Raw genomic sequence first — 24,897 nt, forward strand, 5'->3', positions numbered from 1 at the left:
AAGTCTACCAGCGAAAATGGCTGTGGAGACTCATGTAAATATTTCTTTCTTTGCTGGCACATCAAGGATGAGTGAACTTGTAATCATTGCTTCCTTCCCCCCCCCCTCCAAGGTGAAAAAGTCTTCAAAGGATAGTTAAACTTATAAAATCAGGATTTGTATGATTCACTCTTTTTCCTTACTAATACTGTAAGGAGTTCTAAGCAAAGATCCAAAATTGTGTTTTGTATATAATGACCCACTGGTATATGCTAATTTGTTTTGAAGTGTATTACAAATAATTTGTTGCTGATAGTAACTAAAAATAATTTTCCAAATAATTTACTTATTTTTTAAAATAGAGTTGGGTTCAATGTCACTCTCATTCACATGTAGAGTTACATGTAGTTCCTAAAAGTCTCCCCCAGTATGGGATAAGCCTTTGGAGATGTTCCAAGTAGGTAGAAATTACCAGGCATTACTGGTGATGAGGAAAAAAATTCCTTTTCAGATGTAACTTTTCAGCTGAGACCCAAAAGATGAGTGGGAGTTAACTGTGCTAAGAGTTAAGAGTGTTTCAGGCAGAGGGAACACATGTAAAGGTCTTGAGGCTAAAACAGGCTTGTCTTAAACAAATAGCATGGGAGAAGATCAAGACATAGGAGAGCTAAATCAAGCCGGGCAGTGACTTGGGAACACTAAGAATCACTTGGGCAGGGGCGGAATACTCAAAACAAAAAGAATAAAAAGAAGTTTTTAAAAAACACGTGAAATTGAGTTAGTTTAGTCATTAATCACAACAATATTCTCCAATTAAGTCTTACCAGATTTGCAAACAATTTGCAGAATTGGCTAGGTTTAGTATCATCTTCTTTCATGTCTCCTGTGTAACTTTTAGAGATAAACATGGAGAAACAGCTAATAACCAGGGAGTGGATCAAGGTAACATAAGATTCTAGTACCATTAACAAAATGCTAAGCTGGTTTTCAGTTACTTTAAATATTTCTAATAAATTCCATCATAGAGTTGTAAAAACATTTTTCCAGAATACCTCCTTTGATTAAATTCCTTCTTATTTTATAGAAAATGGAGCTAAGAACCAGAGAAGTTGAAGGACTGCGTCCCACGGCCAGTTGAAGAGCAGTGGCTGGCGGAGACTCATCTTTGCCTGATGTTTCCAGACCATCACGACCCACCATACATCACTGGATGAGCCCATGACATTCCTGAAATACACCTTTCAATTTTAGACAAATGAAAAAAGAAATCGACTTCCTTGCAAAACATCAGAGATTGGGCTCTCCACAAGGCAGACTGAGACAGAGATGAGCATGTATTAGAAAATGCTTTTAGGATCAACACTTATGTGGGGAAAGAAACAGAAGCAGGATGAGCAAAGAGAGAAGTTCCCAACCCTGCAGGGAACTCTCAGGCTGGAACAGCCCTTCAAAGTTGTCCTGCATTGGGTCCAGAGAGCCAGGTCCTTATCCCCATGCATCGACCTATCATTGTGTTTGGACTGCCCGGGGAAAGGAACAGGTGGCTCTTTTTAGAAGATACCGTTCCCAAAGATGGTTAACAGCTGGCTGCTGGCAATCAGACCTTCCCAGCAGCTGGAGTATAAATGCTTTCCGTGGTGGTCAGGGAGAGCTGAGCAGCGCAGCACAAGGTCCGGGGCAGAAGCACCACCACTTCTCACCTCCCCACTGCGGCTACCTCCACTAAGCCGACCGTGGGTCATTGCTGGACTCTTGCCACAGCTCCCGGATGGTCTCCTGGCTTCAAGTTTTGCCCTGTTCCAGTACATCAGCCACATCACAGACGGAGTCCACCTCTTAAAACGTAAGTGAGATCACGTCTCCTCCTTGCTGGAAAACCTGTAATGAATTTGCATCTCACACACAGTGAAATCGAAATCCTTTACCATAGCCTGTAATGCCCTACTTGATTTGGCCCTTCATCTTTATTGCTTTCTCTTTTGAACATACAATGTACAGATTTTAAGTGTACAGTTTGGTGGGTTTAGCAAATGCACACACCCGTGGAACTGCCCCAATTAAAATATAGAAAACTTTCCTTCACGGCAGAAAGCTCTCTTGTGTACTTTTGCAGTGATCTGTCCTGCCGCCCACCCCCGCCTCTATGACAGAGGTAACCACTGCATTCTAATTTGAAAGCTCTCGCAGCAATTTAAACCAACAATAAATAGAATTGATTAAGAATATCTAATTTTTCTAGTTACAAACTAAATGATTCACCTCTCTCCGAAGGTAGACAGAGAGGACAAATCAGCAATATTCGGAACCGCTTCCTTCCACAAAGAACACTTTAAAGCTCGATCGCCCCTTAAGCCAGGATTTCACATAAAGTGGTATAATAGTCAAAATTAGCATTTTGCAATGGTTCCAAAATATTCAAGTTTCATTTCCTGGTTTGAGCATGTATGCTTACATTTGTGCATAATAAGCATCTTCTGGTTTGAGTTTGCTTTGCTCGCTGGAATGTAAATTTAAAAGAATCTAATGTATTCCTTTAATGACAATCACGCTGCTACAAGTAAACAAAATGGATGCCACTGCCCTTAATTTTTAAGCAATATGAATATCTGTAGAGAGAATTACATTCACGCCAGTGCCAAAAATATTGGCTTTAAATAGGTGCAGATGTTTAAGGTGTTTGTTGTTATAGTTTTTGTTGGTGATTCTTCAGCATGTACCAAAATGCATCATTTCATAAGACTGATTTTGGCAAAGGTATTTATTCCCCTTAGCTTTGGAAATTTTTTTATGAGGTACATTACAACTTAAAACTAATGCAGGATTTCAAATGCGTCAACTTTATCCTTCTGGATATTTTTCCACACAGCAAATTTTTAAAAAATAACTCTGACTGCAACCAAGGGTATGTATTAGCCAAGCTTTATGGTGTTCAGCCAAAGATCTCCAAAGTAGCTTGAATAAACTGGGGAGGAGAACCAAGAAGGAGAGGATGATAGGACTGTTGGTGGTGGTGTTGAACTCTTGGTACCCCAGCACCATGTTTGGGAAGTCACTGAGCTTCCAGTAGGATGGAATAGGGGACAGGTTTTGGTCTTCAGCTACCTATGAATTGGAAGACAGTGGGTGGTTATTCCTGGCAGACAGTATCTGAACTCACTTTTTACAGATCTGTTTCAGATGACTGTTCCATTTTGATGACCCCCTTTCATGGGGAATTCTGAGATGTTAAATAACATTCTGTTGTTTATAGGCAAAGTTGTACCAAATCCACAGAGGAAACAAATCACATGTACCTGTTTCAAATGCAAACTGATGTGAACAATTTGTTGTATGTGAATATTCGAACAGTGCCCACCAATACGCAGTTCAAACCAGTACCTGATAAAAGCATGTTTGCTATTACCACATTTGATAATGAATTCTTAAAACCATCACTCGGGGCATACTGGAACTCGGCAGATTTCTCAGTATTGTCCCAGAGCATGGTCCTGAGAACAAAAGTGCCTATACGAGTTGACTGCACAGCCATTGACCTAGTCACATTGAGGTCTCATGTCAACATTGAATTCAACTAAAGAATGTTCAGATAGTTTGTGTATGAGCGTCAAGAGGACATTACAAAAAACAAACCCTACAGATTTTAAATGATTGAGCTTTGAATTTTATCTACTTTTATCTCATAAAGTTCATGAAACGCTTGTAGGATATTATTTGGTTATATACTTCATGGTATATAGAGTATCATACGGCTTTTGCTACAGAGCCACTCCAAAAACTCAGTGGCTTAGCCATTTTATTATTGGCAGTACTGCTGGGTGGGCCTTTTTCTGGTTCAGGCCAGACTCCTGACCTCATCTGGGTTCACTCATGTGTCTGTGGTCATTTGGTCATTTGTCAGGTTGTCTAGGGCTGACTGGTGTCAGATAAACTTGCTCACAGGTCTGGTGGTTATGGTGCAATGTGTCAGCTGGAACAGTGGGGTATCTTGGCTCTCTGATTCTGATCATCCCATAGGCTAGTCCAGCCCTACCCATATGGTGGCACTGGCAGGGGTTCCAAAATGCAGTATGAAAAAGGACTTTAAGTCCCATTTTCAAATTGCACTTACCAAAATATTTGTGGTTAAGCCCAAAGCAAGTTTGGGTGAGGACCATACAAGGTCATAGATACAAGAACAAGTGAAAATTTCAGGACCATTGTTTCATTAATCTCTCATATATAAAATGTGAGAATTCAATGTTAATAACCTATGGAGAAAATGGAATTAAAAATTGAAGCATCAATTTGAAGTACTAATGCCTTTGAATGATATAACTGCCTCTAAGGGAGCAGCTTCTTTGAATAACACCATTGTTTTTTTTCACATCATCCTGTATTGTTATGGGTTCAGTCATTCCCTAGTCCAGTATGTTTGTTTCCATGTAGAAAGAACTCCACTAGGATTACACTCTTGGTCTCTCTACAGCCCCTCACTCACTGCTCCTCGTGGGAGGGGGGAAGAATTCTCTTTGATATTTTCAAGAAGAATCTACTGGGTAGCTCTTTTCTCTTACTCATGTAGGTGAAGCTGGCTGAAGACAGCACATGTTCTTTGCCATGAGGTACAAGCAGAGAGCTGCCCAGTATGACGGGTAGGTGAGTCTGTTTAAGTCTCTAATTTAATATTACAAAGGTCACCTGTCCACAGATATAAGCCATATCATCCAATATATAATAAAGATGATATTGTTATCTCCTATTTGCCTTAAACTTTTGTCTTAGGTCTCATTTGAATCAGAACTTGGTCCCCTTCAAATCCTAATGTTGGTTGTGGGAATATATGAGATTAATCCTGTCCAGCTCAGAGTTGTAAGTAATATATGGAATACAACTTGAAAACTTACTTATTCCCTTCTGGTTTCTCAAATGCAGTGTCTATTGTGCCCTCCACAACAGAATCATCTGGAGCATTTGTTAAAAATTCTTATTTCTGGGCCCTAATCCAGACCTACTGAATTTCTGAGAGTAAGGGTCAAAGAACTGATTATCTTTAACAAACACCCAAAATGGTTATTAATTTTAAATTGCTTTTCAATTATATAGGGAAAGAAAGTATGTTGTTTTCTTTTTAAATTTTTTATTATTTTATTGGAATATAGTTGATTTACAATGTTGTGTTAGTTTCAGGTGTACAGCAAAGTGATTCAGTTATACATATACATATACTCATACTCATTCTTTTTTAGATTCTTTCCTCTTATAAGTTATCACAGAATATTGAATAGAGTTCCCTGTGCTGTACAGTAGGTCCTTTTTGGTTATCTGTCTTATATATAGTAATTTGTATATAGTAGTGTGTGTATGTTAACCCCAAGCTCTTGATTTATCCCTCTCTCCCATGTTTCCCCTTCAGTAACCATAAGTTTGTTTTCAATATCTGTTAAGTCTGTTTCTGTTTTGTAAATAAGTTCCTTTGTATCATTTTTAAAATTAGATTCCACATATAAGTGATATCATATGATATTTGTCTTTCTCTGTCTGACTTACTTCACTTAGTATGATAATCTCTAGGTCCATCCATGTTGCCGCGAATGGCATTACTTCATTCTTTTTTATGGCTGAGTAATATTCCATTGTATATATGTACCACATCTTCTTCATCCATTCCTCTGTCAATGGGAAAGTATATTGTTTTCAAAGTGCTGCTCCTGTCTTCTCTCCAGATATCAATATGTTACATTTTCCACCTTGTGTGCTAACCAAGTTAATGACCATTTTTTAACTTTAACATGGATCCTTGCAGGCTTTTTCATTGATTTTACATACTATATGTGTATGACCAAGATAGTATTTGCTAGGTTTTTCTACTGTAGAGTTACATCATTTCCCCCTTTCCATATTCTACTCTTTTTGAAGCGACTCACTAAGTCCAGCCCACATTCAAGGGCTGGGGAGGGAGTGGTTAAGCTCCATCCCCTTGGAGGGGAGGGGGTACCAACTACAAAAAGTGTTCAGAAGGAAGGTTTGTCTCTTCTCTCCTACTTATTTATTTAGTCCATCATTTATCTGTATCAGTATGGACTCCTATATATTTATTTTATACTTTGGGTTATAATCCAGTACTATGTTATTTATTTTATTACTCAAATTGTTCCAGCTTTGCCACTGGGAGCTCTTTTAGGTTGGTTCCTCTGTCTCTTTGACAAGCCATCATCATTTGCTGCCTGAGCGCATCTTTGAGAAACTACAAGATACTCTAGACTCATTTTGTGTTTTCCCCCTTTTGCTTTTATATTTGATAAATTTCTTTATATTTTTTAGATGATTTTTCTTTATATATTTTAGATGTGTGCTGTATAAATATTTGAAAGTGTTTTTCCGAGTTCTTTGCTTGTCATATAATTTTGATATAATCACAATTATGCATATTTTAAGGGGTTTTTTGTTTGTGTAAGAAGACCTTTTTTATCCCTTTGGGCATAAAAACATGCTTATATGTTCTTCTAGTAAATTGACAGTCTTGCTTTTACTTTTTCATGTTTAACACATCTGGAATTTATCTTTGCGTATGACATGAAGAAAAGATAACCCTTTATTTTTTTCCACACAGATAGACAATTACCCTAACATTGTTCTCCACTGTTTGGGATTGTCACTTCTGTCATTTGCTACATTCAATCTCTTGTCTTCTCCCTTGATCTACTTGTCTGTTCCTTCATCAGTATCACACAGTTTCAATTACTGTAGCTTTGTTATATGTCTTGATTTCTGTTTGGCCACGGAGTGTCTTAAGTCCTCTAGGTTTGAAAAAGTCACTGATCTAACACAGGGTTTCTTAGCCTCAGCACTATTGACATTTTGGGCCAGATAACTCTATGCTGTGGGGGCCTTCCTGTACATAGGATGTTTGGAAGCGTTCCTGGCCTCTAACCACTAGATGCCAGTATCATGCTCCCCCCAATGTGAAAATCAAAACTGTCTCCAGATGTTACCAAGTGTTTTCTGGGGAGTGGGGTCAACCTTGCCCCCAGCTGAGACACACGGTGGCCTAATTGAGGGACTAATGTGATGGACAAGACTCTTAAAGGACCTACTGTAGATTAAGATTTTCCTGGGTATAGTGATTCTGGGGACACTGGAGAATTGCACTTCCATGTCTCCTGGAAATTAGGCTTGGATATATAATTTACTTGGCAAATGAAATAGAAGCAAACATGATATGTGTCCCCATTAAGGAGAAGTACCTAAAAGCCAATGTGCACATTTCCGTGTTCTCTCTCTCCTCTGTCATGGAGAGATTGGAAGCATGTGTTATATGTCAATGCATCTTCCAGTGACTTAGTTGAGTAGCACCCCTACTAAGCCAAGCTGACTGTAGTGTAAACTAGAAATGAACTTAATATTTTAAGCCAATGAGATATTTGGATTTTTGTTTTCAAGCATAATTCGGTCCATCCTGACTGATATACTAGAGTCTGAGCAATAAGAGAAATATGGTGCTGCTACTATACCCTGACTTAATTAGAAAATTATGTCTCTCTTTCTGTGTATCTTCTGTGCCTCAATTCTGGGGAAAAGTATGAGCAAAAAACTGTCTAGGTAAGTGAAGTTGGCAGAAACTTTTGTTCTTCTTTGTTTGTACTTCCAGATACCAGTTAAGGAACTGGAAACTAAAAATTCTGGTGATGTGGAGAGAGGGTCCTATTCTAATCTCCATTAGAAGCCAAAGCACAGGTTTTCCTATATCCATTTCATGGTTTCACTTCTGCAAAGGATCTTCATATAATTGGATGGTCCTTAAAATATTTTATCCCTAGGAAACTCTCAGAAGAAAACAAAGCAGGGTCAAAGGAAAACAGACAAAGGCCTTCCTAATTTCAGGGGGGAAAAAATCAACAGAGAACTGCATTTAGACTTGAAATTCAGTCTAAACTTGGGCTTGCTTTTACCAGTACTTGCTGTTATCAGTACTTCTAAAAACATTTCATGATGTAGTCATTCGTTGTATCAAATCTGAGACCTTGCTTAACGGCCATTTTTCTCCAAGTCTAGGAGATAAATCACATTCAACAAAACAGTACAATGACTTCTTCAGGTTATTTTCTGGTAGGAGTTTACAGTGTTTCACCATGTTCTCTGCAGAGCCCTTCATACAGTCATCAAAGTCTTGCAGAATAGAGTGTTTATATTTAAATGTTCTGTATTCTCTGCAAATCATTCCCAATGCCAGTGAGACAAAGTCTAAGGAATTACTTTGTGGAGACTTTGGATTATTCAAAGAGCCTCCAGCTCTCCACATACCCTTTGGAGCCAATTCCCTGGAACGGAAACTCTAACTCTAATTTTCTAAATTGGTAGGTGTGCACCATTACTCACCACGCAAATTTATTGCCTAAGAAAGTGGAAACAAGTGTAATTGGTTTATGCCAGGTAGAACTCCAGCAGGTGTACAGCTCTCCTGTCCAGCTACATGAACCCATCTCCCTTCAGTTCTTTGGCACCCATTTGCCAGAGACTCCTTATTCATGTCACAATCATTTGCAACCCAGTTCCAAGGGAACCTGCCAGGCAATGTCATTCTCACTTTAAATGACTTTGGTCAACAAATGAACTCAGTTCTATTGTAGAAGCCTTAATGGTATTAAAATTCCAGTTGCTTGAATGTCAGCATTGGCACTTTTGATCACTATCATTGAATAGGTTCTTCATGGATCAAAACATTGGGAGTATTTATACCCAGGAGCAAGGTAACTTCTTTGAAGTTGTTCCTTGAGTGTTATGGACAACAAAAATGATTTTAATAACAGGAAAGGGTCAAAAAGCTGTCTTTCCGGACTGCCCCAACGCAAGAGTGCTTGGCCCATAGCTGGCTCTCAGTAACCTTCAAGTGAAACACCCAGCTCGCGCCGACATCTTTGATGGACGAAACAGAGACTTGGTGGTTTACAAAAGTATCTGTACTGAGAAAGTGAGTAGTCAAAGTTTCAAATATGCTTTTCTGGAGTGTTTCATACCGTTATTTAAAATAAGCCTTCTGTTGCTCTTTTAAATGACGGCATGGAATATCTTCAGTAGGAAGTGTGGAAATGTGACCGGGCATACTTTTATTACAGTAATTATGATGATAATAGCAAATTTATGGCGTGCTCACTATGTGCCAGGCACCGTATGCTAAATGTTTTCCTGGATTAACCATGATGGGCTCCATGAAAGCAAGACATAGCACCCTGTCCCCAATAGCTGCAGACACATTGTGCTTGGTACTTGGAAGTGTTTCATAAGTACTTGTTGAATGAATAAATTACTACAGAATCCCATTTAGCCTCATTCTATCACCAATTTACCTATAAGGGAATTAGGCTCAAAGGTCACACCTCTGCAATTGTTGTAGGAGTATGATTGGAATGCAGGTTGTCCATCCATAAAGCCTATGCTCTTGACCCCTATATGGTGCCCATCTAACCTCTCAATTTTAACCTGCAGAAGAACATAGAAAATTCAGGAAAGGCAGCTTCATAAGGATTCACTGATTCCTAGGTTTCCCCACCTTATTCCACTAATTATAGAGGGGCCAGTATAAATCTCGTTCCCTTGCCCATTCAGGAAATAAACCTAAGTGCAGGGTAAATAAAGAATGTCATGTCTGGGAAACTAGGACGTGAGGGATTAGAAAATCATAGACATCTTGTGCAACTTTGGGGAGATTTTATTTGTAGTATCACACCAATTATACAGGACTTTCTATTCACATAAAGGGCTCATGTAATCACTGACTCTTACAACTGACCTCTTCTTGGAAGATGACAAAGAATTCATTGTGCAGGGCTTTATTAGACAATTACAACAGGTGAAAACTTCTGCGTTCCTTTTTCATTATGGCTTTGGCACTTCTGGGAACAGGAAAGGCGCTGAGTTGCTTACATACCTGCCCAGTGCCATGCAATTTTGAGCAGGCCAGGATAGCTGCTCTTGGGCAAAGCAGTAGAGAAGAATGCCTCCATTGTCAAGTGAGAAGGAAAGCCTGCAGCTGCCTTGCTGAAAGGTAAAGAGGAGGGGAGATTCTAATGCACCCTACATTCCTTGGACCATCACATCAAACCACACGTGGCATGAAAAAGTGCAGATTTCAATTTAGGTAATGTACACGCCGTTGAAGGTTAGCAGAGGACCATGACCAGGCCAATTCATCTTCAGTAGATTAATGTCTGGGTTAGGCAGGTATGTCATAAAACATGGCCAATGCAGGGAGACACACCAGGCTTGCCTCCTCTAATGCACTGCTATGCTGGCCTGTAAGAGAGCTTTGATACTTGTAGAGCTATTGCTTTTAAACCTTGCCTCTGACCCAGGTAATGTCAAAATGTCTGAATGCCTGTGATCCTCTTGTTCCGCAAGAGTATCTCTAATGTAATGCAAATGCACATTGTAGGGGAAATTCCAGCTGAGAAAATGAGGCCTTATATTTCTAAAACCATATACATGTCAATAGCCCATTATTCTCCTGTTTTAAATGTAATTGCAGCCCAGTTTTGAATGAATTCCTGAAATAATAAAATACATTGAGTAGCAGTCACCGACTCTTGCAGTTATTTTATGCCTGCTCTTCCTCCCTCTGTTCCTCCCCAGCCTCAGGAAGCAAGCAGAAGTTGTGGAGAAGGAAGGGGAGGAGAGAGAAAAGTGAAAGTCAGATCCCTTGCCTTGAATGTGTTATCAGAACACTATGTGCAAAGAAAATATGCCGCATTACAACATTGGTGCCTCTAAACCATTTATATAAATGTATCGTGCATGGTCCAATTTTGCATGACAAATCATTTCCAGGCAATTAAGAATACTTATAATTGTTTTCTTTGGTAGGAACTTCCTTCAGTTTCCAATTTTCCTTTAAAGCTAATGTTTCCTGTAAAGCCTCAACAGCAATCATTTTGAAAGAACCCTTCAGAATGGCTTTTTTTCTTAGTCATGGGAGCTGTCTTGCCTCCTCTTGATAAATTTAACATGTGTGTAGTACAACCTTTATCACCAGAACCGGTGGATTTAAAGAGACCATTATTTCATTTGACTGCCCTCCTCTCTACCCTTTCCACCAACTTCCCACCATCTCCTTTTCTCAGGAATTGCCTGAAAAATACTTCTTATATGGTTAAAGGTAACAGAAATTAATTTTACAGCTGGGAGACTCATAGTAATCTTCCTAATGTTTTTCTCTCTTTACAAGGTAATTGAGACCACTTCTCATTTTAATAAGTAAAATTAAGATGTCTTGACTTCCTGGATCACAGGTGTGAAACTTACCAGAAAGATTCCCCAAAATAGCAAGTGGGACCATTTTAGAAAATGAAATAGAATGTTATTCAGTGTATTCTGCACGTTTGTAGGAATTCTGACTTCTCCATTCCTTTTAACTTTCAAAAGAGCAGTGAAATATGATTTTTTAATCTTAAAAAGTTCTTGAACTCAACTGTTCCTTTACCTGTGGGTTAATTTTACAAGGGGAAGATCACTGTGGTCCAAATTCTTCCCACGATTTCCTACAGGAAAACACTTTTGGGTGATCCCTGTGGTTCTTTGGCCCAAAGTTTTCAAATCTGTTTTCTATTCTTTGAGTCCCTGAGTTGCATGATGAAGTGTGTCACCCTCTGGCAGAAAGAGTCTATTAAGTTTATCATTCTGAATGCTTTTTGCTACATGTAACAAAATACTCAACTAAAAGTTGCTTAAAATAGAAGACACTTATTGCTTCCAGAACAAGAAGGCCAGAGAAGGTGATTCCTGAGCTGTGTTGGGATTTAATGATACCCCTAAGGGCTCTGCTCTTCCCAAGCTTCTGCTCTGCACATCCACCATTAGGTGATGAGATCGCCCTTGTTGGCTGCCGATGTACGAATCATCAAAGTTTTTTGGAACCACATTCCGAACAGAAGAGGGGAAGAAGGAGTGATGGCTGAAAAAAAAGCCTTTCTTCTTTATACTTCTAATATCACCCCATTGGCCAAAACTGGCTCCTATATCCACATCCATAGCAATAACTGGCAGAGGGGAAAAGAGTCACCTATGATTTACGTATGACAACAGGAGAAGCCTCCTGGGACAGAGCACCTTGCTAAGAAACAAAACTGTTTTTTTTTTTCCTTTAATAAGAAAGAAAGGTGGAATGGTAGACACCTCATAATATTTGTCGCATTAAGGGACAAAAGGAGTAAAGTGCTATGTCTTCTTCCAATTAGCCATTTTGATTCTTCCTGTTAAATTCACTGCCCTTTCAGGTAAATGCAGAGACTCTTAATCAGATTGAAAAAACCTTGAGAACGCAATCTGGCTAACAGGCATTTCAATCTTCAGTCAGAATCAACTTTCTGCTCCATTGGGGGGGAAAAAAATCCATAAAATACTTGCGTTAAGTAAGACACTGGTTTGTTTTCTCTGGACCTGTTTGGCATTGCAAATCACAAATTGCTTTGGAAAACTAGTTTAAAGTTGGTTGTATAGAACTTTGATTATATGTTTCAATAGAAATTATCAAAAATTATGATTGGTCTTCTAGCCAGCCCCCCAAACTCTATACCTCCCAGGAGATCCCTGGGGTATACTGCTGACTCTACCCCTGCGCTTACATCTTAATTGTTTCCTGAACGATAGTTACACGTTAAGCAGCTATAAGTCTTGGGTCACCTGTAAAAAGTGCTTGGAATTTACCCCCAAATTCTGGTGCTATGCCAAACAATTTATGTCCTAAAGCAATCAAATCAATCCTTTGCTATAGTTAAAACGTATTTCTTTGATGTCTCAGTGAGCTCATCCTTAAGTATTTGAAAGAGATGCAGTGCCCTTCCTGCAATTGTCACTTGGCTCAGAGCCATGTGGATTTGCTGCTTCTGATCGTGTAATCCACATAATCAAAAGTTTTTCCACCTCAAGAGTCAGCCTGTTCCATTTTATTATTCCATGTTGATTGCATCAGCCTAGGAACAATGGATGCCATGTGGCACCCCTTGCTTTGGTAGCACTCTTTTGGTGGTCAAAAATATGAGTTTTAGTTGTTTCTTTGGGGGCCTTATTTATTTTACATAGTTTTAAGATAAAGGTTGAAAGTTTTAAGGATATTTACAAGTTCCTTTTTATCATGAACAAAATCCTGATTGTATAATGGAATGCTTTGAGAATCTGTTAGAAAGCCTTGGCTACCAGTTAATAGGCATCTGAAAAACAGTGGCCCCAACATCTTAGGGGTTATTGTTCCCTATCATAAAAGAGCTCTAAAGGAAGCCCAGAACTAATATCACGGGCATTCAGTGCATATGAATTTCTTCTCTATTTCTGCTTCAGTTTCACCAGTTCTGTCCTCCGGTTCACAGTAAAGGACTGGAGTATGATGAGAGTGGAGGATGAGGAGTTGCCAAGGAAAAGGAAAGGGGTCGGAGAAGAGGGGAATCCTCATGGGGACAGAAGAAATGATAGGGTGGCATTCCCTGGTAGCTAGAGGTTGTAAAATTATATTGTTAACAAGTAGGGTGGGGACTGCCCATCGTGGAGTCCTCAGACATTATTTACTGAGGTGTTACCAAGAACCTTGGAGCTTTCATCTTTCTTTAATCTATATCACAGATTGTATTCATAGAAATTCCATCTCTCATCTGTTTCTCATCAAGCTGAATTTCTGTCAATGTTTGTAACCCTAAGGATAGACAAAACTCAAATTAGCTTCACTTCAGTCTGAAGGGGGACTTTTCTTTTTGCAGGTAAAAAGTCTCTTTAGGTCTTTAAGGCTATAGTAGTTGATTAGTCCCTGAAGTAGGGAAAATTAAATTTTGTGGTTGAGACCCAGCGTACTTGGACGGTTTCATAATACGATGGCCACCGCCCAATGGCTGACAACCAAGAACTAAGGTGCGCTCTGTACTTTACTCCCTCGTGCAACACCTGAAAATCCTGGGGTGAGTCAAACAGTAAGTTAATGCTCAGACAACCCTCACTTGAAAACCATGCACAGTATAAGGAACTCATTTTAATGGTTTTTGGCTGAAGTCATAGGGGATAGGAATACAAAGAATGGCCATGATGGAATCCTGAGAGGTGCTTAAAGCCCCTTAGTTTGTGGTATGTTTTTCCCCTTTCCAGTTTCTTGTTACCTTAACTGTGCTTAAAAGACAGTGATTTTTTTTTTCCTCCAAATTCCAGGCTGTACAAAGGCCAAATTGAACACTGAATAGCAAAAAAAAAAAAAATCTTCTGAATAGTTGTATATATGAAGGGACTCTTTTGGAGAGCAGCATTTGGAATTTAACTGTGTCTGTGGAGCCCCTCTGGTCCTAGGCTGAGATTCCTTTGCAATGGACAATCCAGTGATTCATGACTCCACATATTGTCAAGTTGGTGAGAAAAACCAAATAGGCAAAAATACCACTTGCAAACAGACCTTGGATTTTTTTCTAAGTCAAATCTGAATCATTTTTACAGATACTAAAATGTTTGGTTTGATGCTATGTGCTTGTGTTCCCAAAGAAATCCCTGGAGAAAAGTCTTGGTATTTTAATTTGTTTATAACGGGTGTGGGTAGTGGGTTAGGGACAGAGATTGAAAATAACAATCCAAAAAAAACAGAGATAGAGGATGTGGATATGTATTCATTTCCTATTGTTGATGTAACAAATTATCACACACTGAGTGGCTTACAATGACACAAAGGTATTATCTGACAGTTCTGGAGGTCAGAAGTCCTAAAGTCAAGGTGTTGGCAGGGTTGCATTTCTTCTGGAGGCTCCATGCCCTTGCCTTTCCCAGCTTCTAGAGGCTGTATTCCTTGACTCATGACCCCTTCCTTCATCTTCAAAGCACATCACTCTGACTTCTGCTCACACCTTCCTTCCCTCTGATTTTGACGCCCCTGCCTTTTTCTTATATGGACCCTTGTGATTACACTGGGGCCACCTGGATAATCAAGCACACTATTCCCATCTCAAGATCCTTAATCACACCACCAAAATCCTCCCCCCCCCCCTTTTTTTTCCATATGAGGTAACATACTTGCAAGTTCTGGGAATTAGAATGCAGACATCTCTGGGGGCCATTATTCAGCTACCACAGGATGTTTTAAGCTAAACTTTCTAATTAAATTGCTGATTCTGGGATGTGTGATATAAATTCCTTTTCAACAAGGGATGGGGTGTGTGCTCTCTCTATACCACTGTGAGAATTCTTTTCTAAAACTCAGTTCTGAGATGAGAGTGGTTTTGCTACCAGTTCAAAAAACTTTAAGAGCTTCCCATAATGTAAAATAAAATGCAGATATGTGCTTAGCAAACCATTCATCCAAAGTTTTTCCCATATGGTCCCAACTCCATGCTATTATTTCCATTTAAACTGCTCACTCACCCTGTGGTGCATTTTCTTCCCCGTGAACCCTAAGCTACTCCCTCAGCCAAGTCTTCCACTATGTGATCAACATGCAACCCATTCTACAAGAACGATTTTGTATCCCATCAACCTCCATAAAGTGTTTCCAGATATAGCTAAATTTGGAATGATCATTATTAAAATAAGAAATCCAAAGGTTGTTTCAATGACAAAGAGATTTCATATGCATGACGTCATTTGTTTTCAAAGCCTCTTAAGATTAATTTACTTCATTTCCAGATGAAGAATCTTAGTCTCAAAGAAGTTAGATTGCTTGGTGAAACCTGGGACCTCTGAAGCCATCTCTCTCCTTGATCTTTTCCTTCAAACTTTGTTTCTTTGTCATGATATTTGCTGCAGACCGTTTGGTATCACAGTTGTTTGTACTTGTCTGCTCATTTCTGCCATTCTGTAGGCTCTGAGAGCAGGAGCCATGTCTTTCGGTTTTGTATTCCATTTAGACTCCAAGAAAAAGAACTAGCATTTATTGAGTGCTTATTGTATACCAAGCACTTTTCACTTTTTTTTTATTTTTGTACCTCACAATTACTTTGTGAAAGCAGTGTTATTATTTTCATTTAATGAATTAGGGCATTGGAACTTAGAAAAATTTCATAAATTTCTCACAGATGCACAGCAGCTCAGCATGATTCTCAAGCACACGTTCTCTCCACGTGCCCTGCTGCATACGCACTCAGTACATTTTTGTTGAAGGGAAACAAATATCACTATAGTGTAACTATTGTGAAATATCTTTCCCTCAGGGAAATAGTAAGGTAAATGTGGAATATGCCTTAAGGTGAAGTTCCAGGAATACTTTCTGAATGCCAGAAACCACGGGAAGAAGGAGAACTTTGTGAGTCCGCCTTATATTTTGAGGCCATCGAAATATCCTCCCCTATCAGAAAACTGACATTTGAAGCCAAAGCTTGCTTAAGAGGCATGATTTTTTACCCTTTGGTACATAAAAAGTACCTTACACTCAGTTAGCCAGGAGAAATGATTTCAGTTTTATTTCTGGATAGTTGAGTAACACTTTGGTATGTGATTCACTGCCAAGTGGGCGCCGTTGGTTTCACACAGCTGTAGTTAGGGATGGTGAGAGCTATTTACTGGGAAAATGATAACGCAAGTGGATGTTGTACTGAACCCAAGGGCGAGATCATTTCTGTTGTACTGTTTCACAGGATTGCAGTTAGAGTCTGTTTGGTCAGCCTATTGGTAGAGCCTATGTGTCTGATGCTAATTCACAGGATAAAGTTATAGAAAAAAAAGAAGTTTACTTTTTAAATTAAATCAAATGGGGTAAAGGTTCAGACCCAGTCAATTTATATTTTTCAGATTCATCGTATACTTTTCAACCATATAGAATGTATTCTTTCCTTTGGACTTATTTAACTGAAATGTTCACACTTTGACTCAGTAATCTCATTCCTGGGAATGTACACGAAGGAAATGTTTTAACGTAAGAAAAGAAGCAATAGGCCTATTTTTGCAATATTATTTGTAATCACGAAACACTGGAAAAAACCTAAATGTCCAGCAATCAATGAATACCTAACAAATTATGGCACATCCTCTTAAGGGAATCATTATGCTGCAATCAAATCATAATTATGAAGGTTATTCAATTTACAAAACCGTGTAGCAATATGGGAATGCTGGCGATGCACAAGTCAGTGAAGAACTAGATTGCAAGTTTAGCCAAAGTGTCTCATTTTATGGTTTGGGATGCAATTCACATACCTTTGTCTGGTGCCTCTGGCCAGTAATGTCATAAAGTCCAGGCTCGGCCACCAAGTCCTCAGCTCTCTCCTCATAATATAACCAGAGATTCCCAAACGTATTCCAGTGACTAAGATATGGGAGAAGTCTGCTCTACTTCAGTCATCTCTCCTGGTGCTCCCCAAGCTGAAGGTTGCTGGCTTCTGAATATAACACCGTCTTTTCTGGCCATGTGCAAATGAAAGTAGCTGAGGGGAAGCGTCCTGCTCCAGTAGGTGTCAGAGGCACCAAGATGATGTGTACTCTTCCATCACATTTGACAGTGGGAACTCCCCATCAGAATGAACAGAGCCCTTGGTCTCCAAGTGCTGTTCATTATCTCACCCACCCATGCCCACAGGACGTGAAGATGCCCCAGAGTAGTGGATTCAGGAAGGTTTCTGGTATCAATTCCTTCATGATCCAGTGTTGATGGAGAAAGGGGCTGTGGTGCAATCGTGGCAGACTTGGAGAAAAACCTCCTGGAAACCATGGAGCCAAACTGTCTCCAGGAGAAAATGGAGGCTATGGGAACCAGTACTGCTTCTAAAGCAGAGATGATTGAGAATTGCCGAATGCCGAGGAAACTCCGAGACATCAAGGTGGCGGGGAGGTAAATACTGTTCCCAGGATATAGCTTCATTCCCCTGCTCTGGTTCTGACCATGAAATTCCCATTGGAGCCCTCTTCTAATCATAGCACGTTCTTCAATGGAAGTCTAATCCCTATGTAATGTTCACCTAGGAGAAGTCATCATTAGGAGCCTGAGCCCCAAGTATACAAGTCCATTGTACATTTAGCTCTTTGTTCACATACACTGGCAAGTCCCTTCGTGTGGAACAAGACTGAAACAGGACTAGTTCCTCCCTGATGTAGAACCAATGTACCCCTTCTGCTCTCCATCTTGGCTCAGACCAGGAAGAATCTTTTGGTTTCAGCTCTCTTATACTTTTCATCTGTCTCTACCCTCATGGAAACAAGATTTTAGGAACTTACAGTCTTTAGGCCTTGGTTGTAGCTAACTTAACCCACCTGATAGAGCTCCCTTTCTCCAAATCTCTAGAGACAGATGTATAGCACAGAATTAAAGTCTAGAAAAACCAAGAAATCACCAATTTACACCTCTCCCAATGTTTAAATCCTCCAACTTGATCCAGAAGCCACTTCAAGGAGCAAAAGGGAAGAAGAAGAAGCAGAAGAAGAAGAAGGAAATGAGAAGGGGGGTCTCTGCTACGCAAATTACGAGCGACTGCATGGAGGGAAAAAAGAAATTCTCCAACTGGAGCAACTCCATTGTCAGCCTTAGTGGATGTAGGAATTCTGTCTCCTCCACACCCCCCAGAAAATATTCTGAGAAAAAGAGTTTTATTACTTTAAAATAATTTTGAAAACCTCTGGTCTGTAGTATGCTTGTACATCATCATTACATATTTATGTGTATATTAAATTATGGCATCCAAAACAGAACGACACCACAATGTGACCCATTAAAAAAAATAGTGACCCTACGGATAATACCCTCAATACTTAACTCAGAGGGAGTTTTTTGCTTTGTTTTTTCTTCTTGTTAGTTTGTCATTTGCAGCCACAAAACTTGTCTTCCTACCCCTGTATGGAACAGTTATTGAATGAAACTGCCCCCTGGCAAGAGGTGTAAATGTGTGTGAAGCAGTGCCTTTTAGCTTAGAGCACACCTCAGAAGGGCCTCAGCTGTGAACCTTCAGCAGGAATGCTCATAGTGGCTGGAAAATGGGAGTCTTAATCCTGGAAGGGGCCGTGAAACACAGCATGTCCTATAGTTCACACCTCGCAGCCCTTAGGTCCCTTAGTTTCATATAATAAATTTGCTCCATCTGGGACCAGCTCTTCCAGGATTCTAGTTGGTCTCTTTTACTGGGGAAACTTACAGGAAAAGGAGAGTGAACTAACTGGGCCTGGTCCTCAGCTTTTTCTCTCCTCCAGCTACAGGAGATGAGAGCCTCTTTACATGCTACCAAAGTGCTCTGGTTTTCACAATTAGCCTTAAATTGGTGGTAAAGTACTCATAAGCATTTATCATACTTTTTCCAATGCATTGATTGTTCCACGCGAGAGCTATCTAATTTCTTAGTTGTTATAAGAACTACTCTCTCCTGTCCTCACATACTTAAGGTTGAATGCCAGTGATGTTGCACCAGCCAATGTATTTCTTCCCCTCCCAGTTCAGCACTGGTGAAAGTTTTAAAGATTCTACTGCTACCATATCCCTGGAGCTATCAATATCGCACCTTTGGCCAGTGGTCAGGTCCTCATTGCTAGCCAGACAGACATAGATACGACTTCAAAATCACATTCGGCGTCTGCTTTTAAGGACTACTCCTGGCACTGATGGAGCTTGGGAGCCCCAGGAAATAGACTCTAAGATGGAGATTTATATGCAAGAAGTTAATTGAGGAATGCTCTTGGTAATAACAGCTGTCAGGACGTCAGAGAAGCAGGTCTGGGCATAGGAACAAGTTGAACCATGATGCAGTTCCAACAGGGAATGCTGAAGTGGGGATGGTCCTTCAGAGACGTCCCAAATTGAGGCTACTGTAGCCCCACATGAGCAGTCATTGGATGTGGGCTGCCCTGAAGAGAGGAAGCATAACTTTTAACAGCCCCCTTCAGCAGAGAGCAAAGCTTAGGGAACTTCTCAGCTGTGAGACATTAGCCATCCCTCCCAGAAGCTGGCGAAATGAGGGCCTTCATTCTTGTTGGGGGGATTCCAGTGGTATATAACAGTATCTACTATAGCATCCAGCCCATTCTTGCACTTTTCTACAAGGATGTCATCAGTGACCGAAATCACTGGTGATCTCCACTTAAAAGGATGGAGATTGGGAGTTTGGGATTGACATGTACACACTGCTATATTTAAAATAGATAACCAGCAAGGACCTTGCATAAATAAATAAATAAATGGACAGAGAGATGGTAGTCTAGTGAAGAGCATTGAAAACACTCAGTCAAATAGTCACGTGAAGATAGAGAAGTTTCAGAAAACAAGACTCAAAAATCATATTTATGAAGAACGCTTATTCCAGCACTCTAAGAGGAGTTAATGGTCACCAGAGCCTTGAAGGGTTCTACCACTAAAATTAGTAACCAGCTGCTCATCATCACCCTAGGAAGACAAAAGATACTGAAGTATCAGGAATTTCAACCCAAGAAGTAGGAAAAGTTACAAATAATGAAGATTGGATAACCTCACATTTAATACTAGGAGAGATTATTGAATATTTTGGAGATATTGAAAAATTAAGTCTATTTTCATTTGTGTGTTTGTACTATTACATAATAGCTACCATCTACTGAGCGCCTACTCAGTAAATTGAATGAGATATTAGCCTAGGCATTTAAGTATACCATTTTACTTTATATGCTCTTCCTGCATTTTGTGCATGTAATTTAATTCCCACACACTCTAGGATATGTATTAAAACACTTCCTCTGTTGGATATAGGCGCATATTATAGAATTAAGTAAAAATAAAAAGCTTTGGGGCTTCCCTGGTGGTGCAGTGGTTAAGAATCCACCTGCTAATTCAGGGGACATGGGTTTGAGCCCTGGTCTGGGAGGATCCCACATGCCGTGGAGCAACTAAGCCTGTGTGCCACAACTGCTGAGCCAGCGCTCTAGAACCCGTGAGCCACAACTACTGAGCCCATGTGTCACAACTGCTGAAGCCCATGCACCTAGAGCCCGTGCTCTGCAACAGGAGAGGGCACCACAATGAGAAGCCCGCACACCACAGCAAAGGGTGACCCCCACTCACCGCAGCTAGAGAGAGCCTGTGTGCAGCAGTGAAGACCCAATGCATCCAAAACTAAAAGTTAAAATTAGACGAAAAGACAACCCTCAGAATGCGAGAAAATATTTGCAAACGAATCAACGGACAAAGGATTAATCTCCAAAATATATAAACAGCTCATGCAGCTCAATATTAAAAAAACAAACAACCCAATCAAAAAATGGGCAGAAGACTTAAATAGACATTTCTCCAAAGAAGACATACAGATGGCCAAGAAGCACATGAAAAGCTGCTCAACATCACTAATTATTAGAGAAATGCAAATCAAAACTACAATGAGCTGTCACCTCACACCAGTTAGAATGGGTATCATCAGAAAATCTACAAACAACAAATGCTGGAGAGGGTGTGGAGAAAAGGGAACCCTCTTGCACTGTTGGTGGGAGTGTAAATTGATACTGCCACTATGGGGAACAGTATGGAGGTTCCTTAAAAAACTAAAAATAGAATTACCATATGACCCAGCAATCCCACTACTGGGCATATACCCAGAGAAAACCATAATTCAAAAAGACACATGTACCCCAATGTTCATTGCAGCACTATTTACAATAGCCAGGTCATGGAAGCAACCTAAATGCCGATGGACAGACAAATGGATAAAGAAGATGTGGTACATATATACAATGGAATATTACTCAGCCATAAAAAGGAACAAGATTGGGTCATTTGTAGAGACGTGGATGGATCTAGAGACTGTCATACAGAGTGAAGTAAGTCAGAAAGAGAAAAACAAATATCGTATATTAACGTATATATGTGGAACCTAGAAAATGGTACAGATGAACCATTTTGCAGGGCAGAAATAGAGACACAGATGTAGAGAACAAACATATGGACACCAAGGGGAAAGTGGCGGGGGGTTGGTGGTGGTGTGATGAATTGGGAGATTGGGACTGACATATATACACTAATATGTATAAAATGGATAACTGATAAGAACCTGATGTATGAAAAAATAAATAAAATTCAAAAAAGAAAAACATAAAGGAGTAAGTCCTAATGACTACTCATGCATGCATAAATGATAAATAGCAACAGGCTCAAGGATGGGCACTTGACCCTAGCCAGACCATTGTAAACTCATTCTGGAACAAATTCCTGATTTTCTTTGTCATCTGAGTCATTGCTGTTCCTGAAGTTAGGCCAATGATAATTAGTGAACAAGGGTCCTCCTGACGACTATACCGCGATTGCTTTGTGGACACTCATGCCATAAATTTTCCCTCTTCTGCCTTCTAGAATTGATTACCATCTAAAAGAATAATTTCTATGCTTTCCATTTCATGCATTTTTCAAACTCTCAACCACATCTGAAGGTTCCTTTTACACAGGTGGTTTGCATACCGGTTGAACAACTACATGATTCCCACTTAAGATGTGCTTGTTCTGAATAAAGAATCTTCTTAACCTCTTAAGAATTTATCCAGCATAATTAGATACATCCTGATTCATCCAAATGCTATCCAAAGGCTAAATATCTGTGGTTTTAATTGAAAAAGCACGTTAACTTTAAATATAGCTAAAGTTATTGAGGGAAAAAAAATCTCAGTAGAAATCCTCTATTGGATTGTCTAGTAAACTAAAAGGGAAAGGTTTGTATATTCTAAACCAATTAATCTTGACGTTGTTTCCACCATTTCACTGACTTTGGATCTTAGTCTAAGTACTTTGAGAAGAAAGCATATGCAGGCATGCTGGTTGAATTCTACTTACTTGCTAGATATTCAGCAGACTTTAATATTTTAAACTAAATCATCTCTCTGGGTAACCAAACAGTAGATGAGGGGAAATTCTTCTTCATAGAATCCTTCCAGCTAATAAATTAGGAAGAAATGGCATAACTAGAATATTACCATATAATAACCCCTCATGAATTCGTGCTTGTAGACTTTGATTATCAATAGCTCCTTGCATCACTAGCAACCAGAAGGAAGCACTCAACACCACTGTAGTAGTCTTGCTAAAAAATGTGAGCCTGAATCTGATCAAGCCCCTAGAGCAGGGTTTCTCAGTCTCACCACTCACTTTGGGCCAGATCATTCTTTGTTGTGTGGGGGACATCCCCACAACACTCTCCTGCAATTCTCAGATCTTTAGCAGCATCTCTGGCTTCTACTTACCAGATGCCAGTATCATCCCTGTGTTATGAAAACCAGAAATGTCTCAAGACATTGTCAAATGTCTCCTGGAATGGGGTGCGTGGCAGGGCGGGAGAGGAAGGAAATCACCCTCTGTTGAGGGTCACTGCTCTAGATTCAACTACCAATTTACAAGAAGTATATAGGATAACCAGACACAGTAATTATCAAGGACAAATAGCTTTTCTGCTTGCTTGCAAGGGAAAAATATGGAAGGGAAATCCCTAGATTTAAAATTGATTTAAGAGATATATACACTAATTACAAAGTGGACCTTATTTGGATCTTGATTAAAACAAACTTTACAGTAAAAATAATAAATAAGTCATTTGAATACTGACTGACTCTGGGTATTTTAAAGAATCATTGTTAATATTTAACTGTTCAGATGCTGCAGTTATGTTTTTGTAAAAAGAGTGTTCATCTCTTAAAGATACATGTAGAAATATTCAGAGATACAATGAAATGATATCTAGGGTTTGCTTCAAAATAGTCTAAGAGTGGGATAAAGTGGCAGGTGGGAGAATCAATTTAGCCACACAGATTGACCATGAGTAGATAATTTTAAAATATGGGTGATGGATACTTGAGTGATATTAAGACAATCCTGCTTATATTAGTAAAAATCTAAAAAACTCCATGACAAAAGTACAAAATAAAGTGAATTATTTCTAGGAAAGGTGGTTTCTTTGGAGAAAGAACTGTACAGAACATTTATAAGAACAAGAAAAAATATATCTGTATAATATTCATAGCCCTTAGAGGAAAAAACAGCTCTGAAAATGTTTTTTTTAATCTTTAAGACCAGTTTTTTTAAAGTGGGTGGGAAATGCCTTCATTGTACTGTAATGACCTCTCTTGCATGGGGGAACACCTGCAAAAATATCGAATATTATAAACTAATTTAACCAGATAGCCCTTAGGGCCAAACATATTTTAAGTTTCTCACATGTTAAAACCATTATTTAATTAATTCAGCTAAAAGATTTTCTAAATCAAATTCCCACCTCTCCCGTACAAATTCACAAGATAATTCTTAAATTTTCTTTTTTTGTCCTTGTGTAAATACATATCTTGGCACTATCACCACCACAGCAGTCAATCAGCAGCATCTGAATTGCTCCCAAGTGATCTTGCTTGCAGACTCTTCCCTCACCAAGTCTTCATGCGCAAAGTCATGTTTAAAAGCACAGACCTTATTATACCACCTCCTTACTTAAACACCCCAATGTCTTCCAGATTCATCCACATTCATTCTTACACCCTCAGTGTGGTAGTCATAGCTCGCTATGAGCTAGACGGTGGATATTTCTAATCATTACTCACTGTATTAAATCTGACACCCTCACAACACATTCACACATAAACCCTAGGCTCCAGGGGTTCCCTTTCATTGAATCCACTCTGCAGGTCCTTTCCTACTTAAGTTTATTCATTCTATACCTATAGTCCCATCGCTCCCACTTTTATCTTTTTTTTTCACATGCATATCGCAATGGTTGACCAATCACCAACTATTCTATAAATCATTACCTATTATTACCAGTTGGGATGAATCAGTCTCCTACATTCCCATTCCTCTGTACTTGTTCCGCTAGTAGTCAATGCCTCAGTCACTTTGGATTAAAGTATATTTATCCAGGTTTGCCACTGCACTGAGATTTCCAGGAAGACAGAAACCATACTTTCTCTAACTTTCATGGTTATGACAGCTGGTTGCATACATGTGGCACAAATATTTTGCTGAGTTAAGTACAGTGATGTTTGGACTCCAGAAAGTAACTAAATCTATCACCCAAAGTAGAAATG

The 24,897-nt window shown here is 39.4% G+C and overlaps 1 protein-coding gene across 3 annotated transcripts in view; it reads left to right on the forward strand.

The window, feature by feature from the left end:
- Positions 1-1,642: 1,642 nt before the first annotated feature.
- Positions 1,643-24,897, forward strand: part of MPDZ (multiple PDZ domain crumbs cell polarity complex component) — a 362,584-nt gene continuing 339,329 nt past the window's right edge. For 2 of the 3 annotated variants that reach the window (XM_059924722.1, XM_059924725.1), the window contains exons 1-2: positions 1,643-1,822; positions 4,541-4,614. The gene's annotated coding sequence lies outside the window, so the exon portion shown is untranslated. The remainder of the gene's footprint in view (positions 1,823-4,540; positions 4,615-24,897) is intronic. The other variant, XM_059924723.1, reaches the window with a different exon arrangement.

The sequence above is a fragment of the Balaenoptera ricei genome, chromosome 6 (assembly GCF_028023285.1).
Source record: "Balaenoptera ricei isolate mBalRic1 chromosome 6, mBalRic1.hap2, whole genome shotgun sequence".
In the NCBI taxonomy this organism is placed as follows: Eukaryota; Metazoa; Chordata; class Mammalia; order Artiodactyla; family Balaenopteridae; genus Balaenoptera; species Balaenoptera ricei.